We start from the raw sequence: 18,877 nt of genomic DNA, 5'->3' as shown, positions 1-18,877 counted from the left end.
GGATGTGAACGCCGGAAGCGCGAACAGACGGCCCGCACTTTATGCAGCAGCTCTGACATGTCGGGGTAGTTGTGAATGAACTTCTGCACCACCAAATTCAGCACATGCGCCAAGCAAGGGATGTGCGTCAAATTGGCTAGTCCCAGAGCTGCAACGAGATTTCGCCCATTATCACACACCACCAGGCCGGGCTTGAGGCTCACCGGCAGCAACCACTCGTCGGTCTGTTGTTCTATACCCCGCCACAACTCCTGTGCGGTGTGGGGCCTGTCCCCCAAACATATGAGTTTCAGAATGGCCTGCTGACGTTTACCCCGGGCTGTGCTGAAGTTGGTGGTGAAGGTGTGTGGCTGACTGGATGAGCAGGTGGAAGAAGAGGAGGAGGAAGCCGAGAAGGAGGAGGTGGCAACAGGAGGCAAAGAATGTTGCCCTGCGATCCTTGGCGGCGGAAGGACGTGCGCCAAACAGCTCTCCGCCTGGGGCCCAGCTGCCACTACATTTACCCAGTGTGCAGTTAGGGAGATATAGCGTCCCTGGCCGTGCTTACTGGTCCACGTATCTGTGGTTAGGTGGACCTTGCCACAGATGGCGTTGCGCAGTGCACACTTGATTTTATCGGATACTTGGTTGTGCAGGGAAGGCACGGCTCTCTTGGAGAAGTAGTGCCGGCTGGGAACAACATACTGTGGGACAGCAAGCGACATGAGCTGTTTGAAGCTGTCTGTGTCCACCAGCCTAAATGACAGCATTTCATAGGCCAGTAGTTTAGAAATGCTGGCATTCAGGGCCAGGGATCGAGGGTGGCTAGGTGGGAATTTACGCTTTCTATCAAATGTTTGTGAGATGGAGAGCTGAACGCTGGCGTGTGACATGGTTGAGACGCTTGGTGACGGAGGTGGTGGTGGTGGTGTTGGTGGTACATCCCCTGTTTGCTGGGCGGCAGGTGCCAACGTTCCTCCAGAGGCGGAGGAAGAGGCCGAGGCGGCAGCAGCAGAATAGGCCGAGGCGGCAGCAGCAGAAGAGGTAGCAGGGGGAGCCTGAGTGACTTCCTTGGTTTTAAGGTGTTTACTCCACTGCAGTTCATGCTTTGCATGCAGGTGCCTGGTCATGCAGGTTGTGCTCAGGTTCAGAACGTTAATGCCTCGCTTCAGGCTCTGATGGCACAGCGTGCAAACCACTCGGGTCTTGTCGTCAGCACATTGTTTGAAGAAGTGCCATGCCAGGGAACTCCTTGAAGCTGCCTTTGGGGTGCTCGGTCCCAGATGGCGGCGGTCAGTAGCAGGCGGAGTCTCTTGGCGGCGGGTGTTCTGCTTTTGCCCACTGCTCCCTCTTTTGCTACGCTGTTGGCTCGGTCTCACCACTGCCTCTTCCTCCGAACTGTGAAAGTCAGTGGCACGACCTTCATTCCATGTGGGGTCTAGGACCTCATAGTCCCCTGCATCGTCTTCCACCCAGTCTTGATCCCTGACCTCCTGTTCAGTCTGCACACTGCAGAAAGACGCAGCAGTTGGCACCTGTGTTTCGTCATCATCAGAGACATGCTGAGGTGGTATTCCCATGTCCTCATCATCAGGAAACATAAGTGGTTGTGCGTCAGTGCATTCTATGTCTTTCACCGCTGGGGAAGGGCTAGGTGGATGCCCTTGGGAAACCCTGCCAGCGGAGTCTTCAAACAGCATAAGAGACTGCTGCATAACTTGAGGCTGAGACAGTTTCCCTGGTATGCATGGGGGTGATGTGACAGACTGATGGGGTTGGTTTTCAGGCGCCATCTGTGCGCTTTCTGCAGAAGACTGGGTGGGAGATAATGTGAACGTGCTGGATCCACTGTCGGCCACCCAATTGACTAATGCCTGTACCTGCTCAGGCCTTACCATCCTTAGAACGGCATTGGGCCCCACCATATATCGCTGTAAATTCTGGCGGCTACTGGGACCTGAGGTAGTTGGTACACTAGGACGTGTGGATGTGGCAGAACGGCCACGTCCTCTCCCAGCACCAGAGGGTCCACTAACACCACCACGACCATGTCCACGTCCGCGTCCCTTACTAGATGTTTTTCTCATTGTTATGGTTCACCACAACAACAAATATATTATTTGGCCCAATGTATTGTATTCAAATTCAGCGGGATATAAATTTGAGGCCTAGTATTTAGGCGCTGGGTGACCGGTATGGATTTAGTGACAGAATTAGACTTGGAAATGCACAGAAGCGTGTGTGTGAAGTTATTCTGAATGACCCTATGTGCACCTTCAATATGATCTACCCTTTTAGGGATAGATTTCAAATAGCTCTGATATAGCAGAAACCACTAAATTATGAAATTGCTAAATTGGGAATTGTATTTCAACCCAGAACAAGAAATGTGCTTGAACGGACACTAAATAACTCGCCCAGCTACAGCACTAAGGACAGATTTAGCGGGATATAAATTTGAGGCCTAGTATTTAGGCGCTGGGTGACAGGTATGGGTTTAGTGCCAGAATTAGACTTGGAAATACACAGTAGCGGGTGTGTGTGAAGTTATTCTGAATGACCCAATGTGCACCTTGAATATTATATACCCTTTTAGGGATAGATTTCAAATAGCTCTGATATAGCAGAAACCACTAAATTATGAAATTGCTAAATTGGGAATTGTATTTCAACCCAGAACAAGAAATGTGCTTGAACGGACACTAAATAACTCGCCCAGCTACAGCACTAAGGACAGATTTAGCGGGATATAAATTTGAGACCTAGTATTTAGGCGCTGGGTGACAGGTATGGGTTTAGTGCCAGAATTAGACTTGGAAATACACAGTAGCGGGTGTGTGTGAAGTTATTCTGAATGACCCAATGTGCACCTTGAATATTATATACCCTTTTAGGGATAGATTTCAAATAGCTCTGATATAGCAGAAACCACTAAATTATGAAATTGCTAAATTGGGAATTGTATTTCAACCCAGAACAAGAAATGTGCTTGAACGGACACTAAATAACTCGCCCAGCTACAGCACTAAGGACAGATTTAGCGGGATATAAATTTGAGGCCTAGTATTTAGGCGCTGGGTGACAGGTATGGGTTTAGTGCCAGAATTAGACTTGGAAATACACAGTAGCGGGTGTGTGTGAAGTTATTCTGAATGACCCAATGTGCACCTTGAATATTATATACCCTTTTAGGGATAGATTTCAAATAGCTCTGATATAGCAGAAACCACTAAATTATGAAATTGCTAAATTGGGAATTGTATTTCAACCCAGAACAAGAAATGTGCTTGAACGGACACTAAATAACTCGCCCAGCTACAGCACTAAGGACAGATTTAGCGGGATATAAATTTGAGGCCTAGTATTTAGGCGCTGGGTGACAGGTATGGGTTTAGTGCCAGAATTAGACTTGGAAATACACAGTAGCGGGTGTGTGTGAAGTTATTCTGAATGACCCAATGTGCACCTTGAATATTATATACCCTTTTAGGGATAGATTTCAAATAGCTCTGATATAGCAGAAACCACTAAATTATGAAATTGCTAAATTGGGAATTGTATTTCAACCCAGAACAAGAAATGTGCTTGAACGGACACTAAATAACTCGCCCAGCTACAGCACTAAGGACAGATTTAGCGGGATATAAATTTGAGGCCTAGTATTTAGGCGCTGGGTGACAGGTATGGGTTTAGTGCCAGAATTAGACTTGGAAATACACAGTAGCGGGTGTGTGTGAAGTTATTCTGAATGACCCAATGTGCACCTTGAATATTATATACCCTTTTAGGGATAGATTTCAAATAGCTCTGATATAGCAGAAACCACTAAATTATGAAATTGCTAAATTGGGAATTGTATTTCAACCCAGAACAAGAAATGTGCTTGAACGGACACTAAATAACTCGCCCAGCTACAGCACTAAGGACAGATTTAGCGGGATATAAATTTGAGGCCTAGTATTTAGGCGCTGGGTGACAGGTATGGGTTTAGTGCCAGAATTAGACTTGGAAATACACAGTAGCGGGTGTGTGTGAAGTTATTCTGAATGACCCAATGTGCACCTTGAATATTATATACCCTTTTAGGGATAGATTTCAAATAGCTCTGATATAGCAGAAACCACTAAATTATGAAATTGCTAAATTGGGAATTGTATTTCAACCCAGAACAAGAAATGTGCTTGAACGGACACTAAATAACTCGCCCAGCTACAGCACTAAGGACAGATTTAGCGGGATATAAATTTGAGGCCTAGTATTTAGGCGCTGGGTGACAGGTATGGGTTTAGTGCCAGAATTAGACTTGGAAATACACAATAGCGGGTGTGTGTGAAGTTATTCTGAATGACCCAATGTGCACCTTGAATATTATATACCCTTTTAGGGATAGATTTCAAATAGCTCTGATATAGCAGAAACCACTAAATTATGAAATTGCTAAATTGGGAATTGTATTTCAACCCAGAACAAGAAATGTGCTTGAACGGACACTAAATAACTCGCCCAGCTACAGCACTAAGGACAGATTTAGCGGGATATAAATTTGAGGCCTAGTATTTAGGCGCTGGGTGACAGGTATGGGTTTAGTGCCAGAATTAGACTTGGAAATACACAATAGCGGGTGTGTGTGAAGTTATTCTGAATGACCCAATGTGCACCTTGAATATTATATACCCTTTTAGGGATAGATTTCAAATAGCTCTGATATAGCAGAAACCACTAAATTATGAAATTGCTAAATTGGGAATTGTATTTCAACCCAGAACAAGAAATGTGCTTGAACGGACACTAAATAACTCGCCCAGCTACAGCACTAGGGACAGATTTAGCTGGATATAAATTTGAGGCCTAGTATTTAGGCGCTGCGTGACAGGTATGGGTTTAGTGACAGAATTAGACTTGGAAATACACAGTAGCGGGTGTGTGTGAAGTTATTCTGAATGACCCAATGTGCACCTTGAATATTATATACCCTTTTAGGGATAGATTTCAAATAGCTCTGATATAGCAGAAACCACTAAATTATGAAATTGCTAAATTGGGAATTGTATTTCAACCCAGAACAAGAAATGTGCTTGAACGGACACTAAATAACTCGCCCAGCTACAGCACTAGGGACAGATTTAGCTGGATATAAATTTGAGGCCTAGTATTTAGGCGCTGGGTGACCGGTATGGATTTAGTGACAGAATTAGACTGGGATATGGCCAAAAAATAAACAGACTATTGCTGGTTAAATGCACTTGGTGTGACAGCTTCACCCTGATGTAGGCTTTAGCCAAAAAACAACCACACCATTGAGGGTTAAATGCACTTGGTGACAGGCGCAGCTTGCCCCTGATTTAGTATATGGCCAAAAAATGAACAGACTATTGCTGGTTAAATGCACTTGGTGTGACAGCTTCACCCTGATGTAGGCTTTAGCCAAAAAACAACCACACCATTGAGGGTTAAATGCACTTGGTGACAGGCGCAGCTTGCCCCTGATTTTGTATATGGCCAAAAAATGAACAGACTATTGCTGGTTAAATGCACTTGGTGTGACAGCTTCACCCTGATGTAGGCTTTAGCCAAAAAACAACCACACCATTGAGGGTTAAATGCACTTGGTCGCAGCTTGTGCTGGCGCACCACAAGACACAAAATGGCCGCCGATCACCCCAGAAAAATGTGACTGACAAACGGTCTGTGCAGCCTAAAAACAGTGAGCAATTGAGGATCAGCAGCTCAATGATCCACAGCTGCAGATCGATCAGTTAATCAAGTCCTTTGGAGGAGTTAATCTGCCTAATCTCGCCCTACTGTCGCAGCCGCAACCTCTCCCTACGCTAATCAGAGCAGAGTGACGGGCGGCGCTATGTGACTCCAGCTTAAATAGAGGCTGGGTCACATGGTGCTCTGGCCAATCACAGCCATGCCAATAGTAGGCATGGCTGTGATGGCCTCTTGGGGCAAGTAGTATGACGCTTGTTGATTGGCTGCTTTGCAGCCTTTCAAAAAGCGCCAAGAAAGCGTCACAAAAGCGCGAAGAAAGCGACGAACACCGAACCCGAACCCGGACTTTTACGAAAATGTCCGGGTTCGGGTCCGTGTCACGGACACCCCAAAATTCGGTACGAACCCGAACTATACAGTTCGAGTTCGCTCATCCCTAGCTATAACTTTTACCCAAACCATTTTTTTTTTTTTACCCAAACATTTTTTTTTATCAAAGACATGTAGAACAATAAATTTAGCGACAAATTTATATATGGATGTCGTTTTTTTTGCAAAATTTTACAACTGAAAGTGAAAAATGTAATTTTTTTTGCAAAAAAATCGTTAAATTTTGATTAATAACAAAAAAAGTAAAAATGTCAGCAGCAATGAAATACCACCAAATGAAAGCTCTATTAGTGAGAAGAAAAGGAGGTAAAATTCATTTGGGTGGTAAGTTGCATGACCGAGCAATAAACGGTGAAAGTAGTGTAGTGCAGAAGTGTAAAAAGTGGCCTGGTCATTAAGGGGGTTTCAGCTAGCGGGGTGGAAGTGGTTAAAGGGAACATGTCAAGATCACATACTTCTTTACATTGGAGAATCAATACCATAATAAAGATATACCAGTAATGGTAAGTGGATCCATTAAACAGGCCCAAAATTGGAAAATACAAGGGCTATTAAAAAAGCACTTCCTGTTAGGTGGAGTCACACATCAGATCACATGAAGCCTCTCTGCCAATTAGCAGCTCTGAATGGGATCATGTGACATTAATGACTTCCTAGTATAAAGAGCTACCGGCTACACCGCCTGTTTCAGCAAATATGTGCACAAATCGCAGTAATGTCACGAATCACAAGTGACTCTATGAAGGAGTGAAGCCCTGGCCTACCACTGCCTATGGCTGTAACTCATACTGATGGCCTTGCTATAATCCTTGGAACAATTTGCTCAACAAGGAGCAGGAAAAGAAAATCAAAAGTGTGCTGCTCTGCTGTCTATAAAAGCCTGATGAAGGTGGCGGCCTGCCACTGAAACGCATAGCTAGCCTGTGTTTTATGTATATTTTTTTTATAAATAACTTTTATAGATAACAGAGCAGCACACTTCTGTTTTTCTTTGTCTGCTCCTTGTTGAGCGAATATGTTCCTATGTGTTTTCTGGACTCCATCAGGAGGATCCTGGAGAACAAGCACAGCAGCCTGACCTATCCTCTCTACAGAAGAGACCACGCCATTTCCTAGTGTTGTGCCTAGATTGGCACAACATTATTCGGTAAGGTATTCTCACCTTGAGTCCTTATCTGGGAACCCTACAGTATTTTACAAGGGAGTAGAGTTGAGCGAACACCTGGATGTTCGGGTTCGAGAAGTTCGGCCGAACATCCCGGAAATGTTCGGGTTCGGGATCCGAACCCGATCCGAACTTCGTCCCGAACCCGAACCCCATTGAAGTCAATGGGGACCCGAACTTTTCGGCACTAAAACGGCTGTAAAACAGCCCAGGAAAGGGCTAGAGGGCTGCAAAAGGCAGCAACATGTAGGTAAATCCCCTGCAAACAAATGTGGATAGGGAAATTAATTAAAATAAAAATTAAATAAATAAAAATTAACCAAAATCAATTGGAGAGAGGTTCCATAGCAGAGAATCTGGCTTCCCGTCACCCACCACTGGAACAGTCCATTCTCAGATATTTAGGCCCCGGCACCCAGGCAGAGGAGAGAGGTCCCGTAACAGACAATCTGGCTTCATGTCAGCAGAGAATCAGTCTTCATGTCATAGCAGAGAATCAGGCTTCACGTCACCCACCACTGTAAGAGTCCATTTTCATAAATTTAGGCCCAGCACCCAGGCAGAGGAGAGAGGTCCCGTAACAGAGGATCTGGCTTCATGTCAGCAGAGAATCAGTCTGCATGTCATAGCAGAGAATCAGGCTTCACGTCAGCCACCACTGCAACAGTCCATTGTCATAAATTTAGGCCCAGCACCCAGGCAGAGGAGAGAGGTCCCGTAACAGAGGATCTGGCTTCATGTCAGCAGAGAATCAGTCTGCATGTCATAGCAGAGAATCAGGCTTCACGTCAGCCACCACTGCAACAGTCCATTGTCATAAATTTAGGCCCAGCACCCAGGCAGAGGAGAGAGGTCCCGTAACAGACAATCTGGCTTCATGTCAGCAGAGAATTAGTCTGCATGTCATAGCAGAGAATGAGGCTTCACGTCAGCCACCACTGCAACAGTCCATTGGCATATATTTAGGCCTAGCACACAGGCAGAGGAGAGAGGTCCCGTAACAGACAATCTGGCTTCATGTCAGCAGAGAATCAGTCTGCATGTCATAGCAGAGAATGAGGCTTCACGTCACCCACCACTGCAACAGTCCATTGGCATATATTTAGGCCTAGCACACAGGCAGAGCAGAGAGGTCCCGTAACAGACAATCTGGCTTCATGACAGCAGAGAATCAGTCTGCATGTCATAGCAGAGAATGAGGCTTCACGTCACCCACCACTGCAACAGTCCATTGGCATATATTTAGGCCTAGCACACAGGCAGAGCAGAGAGGTCCCGTAACAGACAATCTGGCTTCATGTCAGCAGAGAATCAGTCTGCATGTCATAGCAGAGAATGAGGCTTCACGTCACCCACCACTGCAACAGTCCATTGGCATATATTTAGGCCTAGCACACAGGCAGAGCAGAGAGGTCCCGTAACAGACAATCTGGCTTCATGACAGCAGAGAATCAGTCTGCATGTCATAGCAGAGAATGAGGCTTCACGTCACCCACCACTGCAACAGTCCATTGGCATATATTTAGGCCTAGCACACAGGCAGAGCAGAGAGGTCCCGTAACAGACAATCTGGCTTCATGTCAGCAGAGAATCAGTCTGCATGTCATAGCAGAGAATCAGGCTTCACGTCAGCCACCACTGCAACAGTCCATTGTCATAAATTTAGGCCCAGCACCCAGGCAGAGGAGAGAGGTCCCGTAACAGACAATCTGGCTTCATGTCAGCAGAGAATTAGTCTGCATGTCATAGCAGAGAATCAGGCTTCATGTCAGCCACCACTGCAACAGTCCATTGGCATATATTTAGGCCTAGCACACAGGCAGAGGAGAGGTTCATTCAACTTTGGGTAGCCTCGCAATATAATGGTAAAATGAAAATAAAAATAGGATTGAATGAGGAAGTGCCCTGGAGTCCAATAATATATGGTTATGGGGAGGTAGTTAATGTCTAATCTGGACAAGGGACGGACAGGTCCTGTGGGATCCATGCCTGGTTCATTTTTATGAACGTCAGCTTGTCCACATTGGCTGTAGACAGGCGGCTGCGTTTGTCTGTAATGACGCCCCCTGCCGTGCTGAATACACGTTCAGACAAAACGCTGGCTGCCGGGCAGGCCAGCACCTCCAAGGCATAAAAGGCTAGCTCTGGCCACGTGGACAATTTAGAGACCCAGAAGTTGAATGGGGCCGAACCATCAGTCAGTACGTGGAGGGGTGTGCACACGTACTGTTCCACCATGTTAGTGAAATGTTGCCTCCTGCTAACACGTTGCGTATCAGGTGGTGGTGCAGTTAGCTGTGGCGTGTTGACAAAAGTTTTCCACATCTCTGCCATGCTAACCCTGCCCTCAGAGGAGCTGGCCGTGACACAGCTGCCTTGGCGACCTCTTGCTCCTCCTCTGCCTTGGCCTTGGGCTTCCACTTGTTCCCCTGTGACATTTGGGAATGCTCTCAGTAGCGCGTCTACCAACGTGCGCTTGTACTCGCGCATCTTCCTATCACGCTCCAGTGCAGGAAGTAAGGTGGGCACATTGTCTTTGTAGCGTGGATCCAGCAGGGTGGCAACCCAGTAGTCCGCACAGGTTAAAATGTGGGCAACTCTGCTGTCGTTGCGCAGGCACTGCAGCATGTAGTCGCTCATGTGTGCCAGGCTGCTCAGGGGTAAGGACAAGCTGTCCTCTGTGGGAGGCGTATCGTCATCGTCCTGCCTTTCCCCCCAGCCACGCACCAGTGATGGACCCGAGCTGCGTTGGGTGCCACCCCGCTGTGACCATGCTTCATCCTCATCCTCCTCCACCTCCTCCTCATCCTCGTCCTCCTCGTCCTCCAGTAGTGGGCCCTGGCTGGCCACATTTGTACCTGGCCTCTGCTGTTGCCAAAAACCTCCCTCTGAGTCACTTCGAAGAGACTGGCCTGAAAGTGCTAAAAATGACCCCTCTTCCTCCTCCTCCTCCTCCTCCTCCTGGGCCACCTCCTCTTCCATCATCGCCCTAAGTGTTTTCTCAAGGAGACATAGAAGTGGTATTGTAACGCTGATAACGGTGTCATCGCCACTGGCCATGTTGGTGGAGTACTCGAAACAGCGCAACAGGGCACACAGGTCTCGCATGGAGGCCCAGTCATTGGTGGTGAAGTGGTGCTGTTCTGTAGTGCGACTGACCCGTGCGTGCTGCAGCTGAAACTCCACTATGGCCTGCTGCTGCTCGCACAGTCTGTCCAGCATGTGCAAGGTGGAGTTCCACCTGGTGGGCACGTCGCATATGAGGCGGTGAGCGGGAAGGCCGAAGTTACGCTGTAGCGCAGACAGGCGAGCAGCAGCAGGATGTAAACGCCGGAAGCGCGAACAGACGGCCCGCACTTTATGCAGCAGCTCTGACATGTCGGGGTAGTTGTGAATGAACTTCTGCACCACCAAATTCAGCACATGCGCCAAGCAAGGGATGTGCGTCAAATTGGCTAGTCCCAGAGCTGCAACGAGATTTCGCCCATTATCACACACCACCAGGCCGGGCTTGAGGCTCACCGGCAGCAACCACTCGTCGGTCTGTTGTTCAATACCCCGCCACAACTCCTGTGCGGTGTGGGGCCTGTCCCCCAAACATATGAGTTTCAGAATGGCCTGCTGACGTTTACCCCGGGCTGTGCTGAAGTTGGTGGTGAAGGTGTGTGGCTGACTGGATGAGCAGGTGGAAGAAGAGGAGGAGGAAGCCGAGAAGGAGGAGGTGGCAACAGGAGGCAAAGAATGTTGCCCTGCGATCCTTGGCGGCGGAAGGACGTGCGCCAAACAGCTCTCCGCCTGGGGCCCAGCTGCCACTACATTTACCCAGTGTGCAGTTAGGGAGATATAGCGTCCCTGGCCGTGCTTACTGGTCCACGTATCTGTGGTTAGGTGGACCTTGCTACAGATGGCGTTGCGCAGTGCACACTTGATTTTATCGGATACTTGGTTGTGCAGGGAAGGCACGGCTCTCTTGGAGAAGTAGTGCCGGCTGGGAACAACATACTGTGGGACAGCAAGCGACATGAGCTGTTTGAAGCTGTCTGTGTCCACCAGCCTAAATGACAGCATTTCATAGGCCAGTAGTTTAGAAATGCTGGCATTCAGGGCCAGGGATCGAGGGTGGCTAGGTGGGAATTTACGCTTTCTATCAAATGTTTGTGAGATGGAGAGCTGAACGCTGGCGTGTGACATGGTTGAGACGCTTGGTGACGGAGGTGGTGGTGGTGGTGTTGGTGGTACATCCCCTGTTTGCTGGGCGGCAGGTGCCAACGTTCCTCCAGAGGCGGAGGAAGAGGCCGAGGCGGCAGCAGCAGAATAGGCCGAGGCGGCAGCAGCAGAAGAGGTAGCAGGGGGAGCCTGAGTGACTTCCTTGGTTTTAAGGTGTTTACTCCACTGCAGTTCATGCTTTGCATGCAGGTGCCTGGTCATGCAGGTTGTGCTCAGGTTCAGAACGTTAATGCCTCGCTTCAGGCTCTGATGGCACAGCGTGCAAACCATTCGGGTCTTGTCGTCAGCACATTGTTTGAAGAAGTGCCATGCCAGGGAACTCCTTGAAGCTGCCTTTGGGGTGCTCGGTCCCAGATGGCGGCGGTCAGTAGCAGGCGGAGTCTCTTGGCGGCGGGTGTTCTGCTTTTGCCCACTGCTCCCTCTTTTGCTACGCTGTTGGCTCGGTCTCACCACTGCCTCTTCCTCCGAACTGTGAAAGTCAGTGGCACGACCTTCATTCCATGTGGGGTCTAGGACCTCATCGTCCCCTGCATCGTCTTCCACCCAGTCTTGATCCCTGACCTCCTGTTCAGTCTGCACACTGCAGAAAGACGCAGCAGTTGGCACCTGTGTTTCGTCATCATCAGAGACATGCTGAGGTGGTATTCCCATGTCCTCATCATCAGGAAACATAAGTGGTTGTGCGTCAGTGCATTCTATGTCTTTCACCGCTGGGGAAGGGCTAGGTGGATGCCCTTGGGAAACCCTGCCAGCGGAGTCTTCAAACAGCATAAGAGACTGCTGCATAACTTGAGGCTGAGACAGTTTCCCTGGTATGCATGGGGGTGATGTGACAGACTGATGGGGTTGGTTTTCAGGCGCCATCTGTGCGCTTTCTGCAGAAGACTGGGTGGGAGATAATGTGAACGTGCTGGATCCACTGTCGGCCACCCAATTGACTAATGCCTGTACCTGCTCAGGCCTTACCATCCTTAGAACGGCATTGGGCCCCACCATATATCGCTGTAAATTCTGGCGGCTACTGGGACCTGAGGTAGTTGGTACACTAGGACGTGTGGATGTGGCAGAACGGCCACGTCCTCTCCCAGCACCAGAGGGTCCACTAACACCACCACGACCATGTCCACGTCCGCGTCCCTTACTAGATGTTTTTCTCATTGTTATGGTTCACCACAACAACAAATATATTATTTGGCCCAACGTATTGTATTCAAATTCAGCGGGATATAAATTTGAGGCCTAGTATTTAGGCGCTGGGTGACCGGTATGGATTTAGTGACAGAATTAGACTTGGAAATGCACAGAAGCGGGTGTGTGTGAAGTTATTCTGAATGACCCAATGTGCACCTTGAATATTATATACCCTTTTAGGGATAGATTTCAAATAGCTCTGATATAGCAGAAACCACTAAATTATGAAATTGTTAAATTGGGAATTGTATTTAAACCCAGAACAAAAAATGTGCTTTGACGGACACTAAATAACTTTCCCAGCCACAACAGGACAGCGTTAACGAGAGATTTAGCAGGATATAAATTTGAGGCCTAGTATTTAGGCGCTGGGTGACAGGTATGGGTTTAGTGACAGAATTAGACTTAGAAATACACAGTAGCGGGTGTGTGTGAAGTTATTCTGAATGACCCAATGTGCACCTTGAATATTATATACCCTTTTAGGGATAGATTTCAAATAGCTCTGATATAGCAGAAACCACTAAATTATGAAATTGCTAAATTGGGAATTGTATTTCAACCCAGAACAAAAAATGTGCTTTGACGGACACTAAATAACTTTCCCAGCCACAACAGGACAGCGGTAACGAGAGATTTAGCAGGATATAAATTTGAGGCCTAGTATTTAGGCGCTGGGTGACAGGTATGGGTTTAGTGACAGAATTAGACTTGGAAATACACAGTAGCGGGTGTGTGTGAAGTTATTCTGAATGACCCAATGTGCACCTTGAATATTATATACCCTTTTAGGAATAGATTTCAAATAGCTCTGATATAGCAGAAACCACTAAATTATGAAATTGTTAAATTGGGAATTGTATTTAAACCCAGAACAAAAAATGTGCTTTGACGGACACTAAATAACTTTCCCAGCCACAACAGGACAGCGGTAACGAGAGATTTAGCAGGATATAAATTTGAGGCCTAGTATTTAGGCGCTGGGTGACAGGTATGGGTTTAGTGACAGAATTAGACTTAGAAATACACAGTAGCGGGTGTGTGTGAAGTTATTCTGAATGACCCAATGTGCACCTTGAATATTATATACCCTTTTAGGGATAGATTTCAAATAGCTCTGATATAGCAGAAACCACTAAATTATGAAATTGCTAAATTGGGAATTGTATTTCAACCCAGAACAAAAAATGTGCTTTGACGGACACTAAATAACTTTCCCAGCCACAACAGGACAGCGGTAACGAGAGATTTAGCAGGATATAAATTTGAGGCCTAGTATTTAGGCGCTGGGTGACAGGTATGGGTTTAGTGACAGAATTAGACTTGGAAATACACAGTAGCGGGTGTGTGTGAAGTTATTCTGAATGACCCAATGTGCACCTTGAATATTATATACCCTTTTAGGGATAGATTTCAAATAGCTCTGATATAGAAGGAACCACTAAATTATGAAATTGCTAAATTGGGAATTGTATTTCAACCCAGAACAAAAAATGTGCTTTGACGGACACTAAATAACTTTCCCAGCCACAACAGGACAGCGGTAACGAGAGATTTAGCAGGATATAAATTTGAGGCCTAGTATTTAGGCGCTGGGTGACAGGTATGGGTTTAGTGACAGAATTAGACTTGGAAATACACAGTAGCGGGTGTGTGTGAAGTTATTCTGAATGACCCAATGTGCACCTTGAATATTATATACCCTTTTAGGGATAGATTTCAAATAGCTCTGATATAGCAGGAACCACTAAATTATGAAATTGCTAAATTGGGAATTGTACTTCAACCCAGAACAAAAAATGTGCTTTGACGGAAACTAAATAACTTTCCCAGCCACAACAGGACAGCGGTAACGAGAGATTTAGCGGGATATAAATTTGAGGCCTAGTATTTAGGCGCTGGGTGACCGGTATGGATTTAGTGACAGAATTAGACTGGGATATGGCCAAAAAATAACCACACTATTGCTGGTTAAATGCACTTGGTGACGGGCGCAGCTTGCCCCTGATTTAGTATATGGCCAAAAAATGAACAGACTATTGCTGGTTAAATGCACTTGGTGTCACAGCTTGACGCACCACACTACTGAGGGTTAAATGCACTTGGTGACGGGCGCAGCTTGCCCCTGATTTTGTATATGGCCAAAAAATGAACAGACTATTGCTGGTTAAATGCACTTGGTGTGACAGCTTCACCCTGATGTAGGCTTTAGCCAAAAAACAACCACACCATTGAGGGTTAAATGCACTTGGTCGCAGCTGGATGCACTGGTCGCAGCACCGCACAAGACACAAAATGGCCGCCGATCACCCCAGAAAAAAGTGACTGACAAACGGTCTGGGCAGCCTAAAAACAGTGAGTGAGCATTTGAATTTCAGCAGCTCAATGATGCACAGCTGCAGATCGATCGATTAATCAAGTGAAGTCCTTTGGAGGAGTTAATCTGCCTAATCTCGCCCTACTGTCGCATCCGCAACCTCTCCCTACGCTAATCAGAGCAGAGTGACGGGCGGCGCTATGTGACTCCAGCTTAAATAGAGGCTGGGTCACATGGTGCTCTGGCCAATCACAGCCATGCCAATAGTAGGCATGGCTGTGACGGCCTCTTGGGGCAAGTAGTATGACGCTTGTTGATTGGCTGCTTTGCAGCCTTTCAAAAAGCGCCAAGAAAGCGTCACAAAAGCGCCAAGAAAGCGACGAACACCGAACCCGAACCCGGACTTTTACGAAAATGTCCGGGTTCGGGTCCGTGTCACGGACACCCCAAAATTCGGTACGAACCCGAACTATACAGTTCGAGTTCGCTCATCCCTACAAGGGAGCGCTCCCTATTGTTTTTGATCTTGCTATACTCCTTGACATGCCTCATGTATCCATAACTGGTCCTTTTGCTCCATTTTTTGTCCATTGAGTCTGTCTATCTAGCGCGCAACGAAGAGGAGCTCCGCAGCAGATCACTTATAAGGGACTTATTGAAGGGACTGGGGAAATAGCATGATGGTGCTGAGTGCTAATAAGGGATTGGGAAGCACATTTTACTCCATTGGAAATAAGGCATTGGATCCTTACCTTTCCTCATATATTAATGTGGTTGATGTTAGGCTAGTTTCACAATGCCAGCATAGTTCCAGCAGAGAACAGCCTGCCGTAGCTATCTGGATTCGGCATTGCTGGACGTTAGTGGTATGACCCCCAGCTCCATTGACTATAATGGTTTCCGGGTAGAGATCTGGCCGCTACCTGCCCAATATGCTGGGACTTGGCCAAATACTGCTGCATTCAGCCAGATCCAGATAGCTACAGTAGGCAGTTCTCTGCAGGGACAGCTTGCCATAACTATAGCGACAGAGCAAAAAAAATAAAAAATGAAAGTAACAGCCTTATACAAGGCTAATATACTCTTTCTTGAAAAAATTAACAGTTTAAGTCAAACTTCAGCAATAAGCTTGGCGACACCTTTCTGACATTAAGGGTCCATTCACACGTCCGTAATTTGGGTCCGCATTCGTTCCGCAATTTGCGGACCCATTCACTTTCAATGGGGCTGGAACAGATGCAAATCCACATTTCCTGGATCCGCATCCGATCCGCATCCGTTTTTTCGGGATCCGCAATTTTGTTCCTGAAAAAAATAGAACATGTCATGTTCTTGTCCGCAATTGCGGACCAGAAAAGGCATTTTCTATTATATTGTCTGTGAAGTGCGGTCCGCTTTCCAAAATCTTGTACTGAACAGCTCCAGAACATGCCAATGAGTCCCCATATTCATGAGCTCCCGGCTCTGCCCGCCCACCTGCTGCTGATTCATATAGAAAAAACCTGTCAATCAGAGGCAGATGGTTGGGGAGAGCCGTGAGCTCATGAACTTCAGGACTTATTGGCAAGTGCTGGAGCTATTAGGATTTAAAAGTGAGGGCAGCAGAAAACTGCTGACAGATTCCCTTTATAATACTTTTCCCATCTTTCTGATTGGTGGAGTTATGACGGCTGGACCCTCACCAATCCCGCCAACGGGGGGGGGGGGGGGGGGGGGGAAGTGCTACATAACTGTTTGACTGAGCAGCACTCCTGATGTACAGGAAACTGCTCAACAGCCTTATTCCTTGCATAGGTCATTCTCAGGACTGGTGGGGTCTGAGCAGTTGGACCCTCACTAATCATAAATTGATGGAACATTTTGAAAAGGGGTTTTCCAGGCTGTTATTGATTACCTATCCTCAGGAAAACCTGGACTAACGCTGATCAACTGTTCCCTGCAGCCTCTGGCACTAGAATTAGCACAGGAAGCAGGGCTCCATTCAAAGTGTAATGGTTGTGTCTGCTTATTGAAACTCAGCTTCCACTCACTTCAATAGGAAATAAGCTGCAGTAACCCAGCATGGCCACCACACTTTAAACTTTGCTGTCCTTCCTGCTCCATTCAAGAGCTAGTTCCAGCACCAGAAGCTTCAGGGAACAACTGATCAATGGGGTTCAGACCCCCACCCATCAGATATTAATGACCTATCACGAGGGTAGGTCATCAATAACAGGAGCCTGGCAAACCCCCTTTAATGATATGCTAACACTCCCTGCCATGGGAAACCCCTATAAATTACTGTTCAAAAATCCTAGATATCCCAAAAATACTTTTAAGGGGTAGAACTGGATAAATGGCAGAGTAATCCTGATTCTACTGTCCAAAAAGTTAGATTTAAGGGATTTGCAAAATGCCTCATGAGCAGTAATAAGGATGGCTCTTGTGTTAATGATTATAAAACAGAGGGATACATTTCCCATTCTTTTCAGGAAGGTTTGTTTCCCATTCCTTAGCCATCTGCCGTACGTAATACAGAATGAACTCAAATTTTCCATTTGAAATCCAGAGAGAGATCGTCTGTGTTTTTTTTTGCTCTTGGACTCCCTACACATTCCAGCCATTGAACATCATTTAGGTAGAAGCCAAGAGAATTACACAACTCGCTACAATGATGAAGTCACTGCTTTTCTTGCTTATTTGTTTTGCATTGTCATAAGGAATATTTTGCTACTTAGTGTTAATACTTATGATTTAGTGGATATATTATGTTCTGGCCAGGGCTGGCCTGTTTCTGCTGCGTGATGCAGACCAAAAACTATAAATCTATTTCATTTCCTGGAATATTGACATTTTTCACTGTAGTTGAAAGATGTCTACAGATTTTGGACCTGACATAAATGCTACTGTTAGAAAGATGATGCCTCGGGTTCATGATAATGCTTACAGTACTACTCCGGAGAACACTTGCAGGGTTGTGTTTCCTGCTGCTGGGGATTTAATCAGGAAACTGCTGGCTTTGCTTGTGATTGGTTCTACTTACCTCACTAGGCTGTTTTGACATGCCGTTGTTCTTCTGGATCTCTGACTTTGGACTTCCTCTCCTGACTTCATCTCTGTCTGCTATTTTCAGACATGACCTAGAAATTCCCCATTCTGATATCGGACTCACCTTCTGGTTTTGATGTTAATTCCCTGGTTTCACCTTGGCTTGTGTTGACTCTGCTTTGTATGTTGATTCTGTCTGTGTAGTTTTCCTTTAGTCTTTTCTGGCCTCTTTCTTCCCTTCTTCTGTCTGTAGGTCTAGTGCAATTAGACATTGTTGGTATCATTGCCCATTTGAGGGACACCGTTTAGGAGAGATCGTTCAAGTAGATAGGGACAGTGGTGAGGTTGGAGCCTAGAGGACACCGATCCCTCTCCTATGTGACATTTATATAATTTACTATCTGGACATTTATGGTATAGCAGTATCTTACATGTCTGATAGATGCAGGTCCCACCTTCTATCTCATAGGCAGTGCTATGAACGGAGAGCACAACATGCACACATAGCGTTCTTCATTCACTGCTATGGGATTACTGAAAGTAGGAGTTAATGAAGAGGATGGCCCACATGCGCAGCATTCTTTAGAAATCAGCAGGTCCCAGAAGTTGGATCCACATCTATTGGCAGCATCTAACTGAAGCTACTTGGGCCCAACAGATGAAATGATTCTGAGGGCCCACCCTCTGTGTATATAAGTACTCTGGTAGATCAGACTATACCTGCCTATAGAACATTTATTCCATTGATATGCCATAAATGTGCAGATGAGACCAAGCCTTGAAAGGGGTTTTTCATTACAAAATAAATTGTGGGAATGGTTAAGTAGTGATGGACGAATATCTGCCGGGACAGTTCGTGAATGCGT

This window comes from Bufo gargarizans, chromosome 1 (assembly GCF_014858855.1).
Source record: "Bufo gargarizans isolate SCDJY-AF-19 chromosome 1, ASM1485885v1, whole genome shotgun sequence".
Taxonomy (NCBI): domain Eukaryota; kingdom Metazoa; phylum Chordata; class Amphibia; order Anura; family Bufonidae; genus Bufo; species Bufo gargarizans.
Note: the sequence above shows the minus strand (reverse complement) of the source record.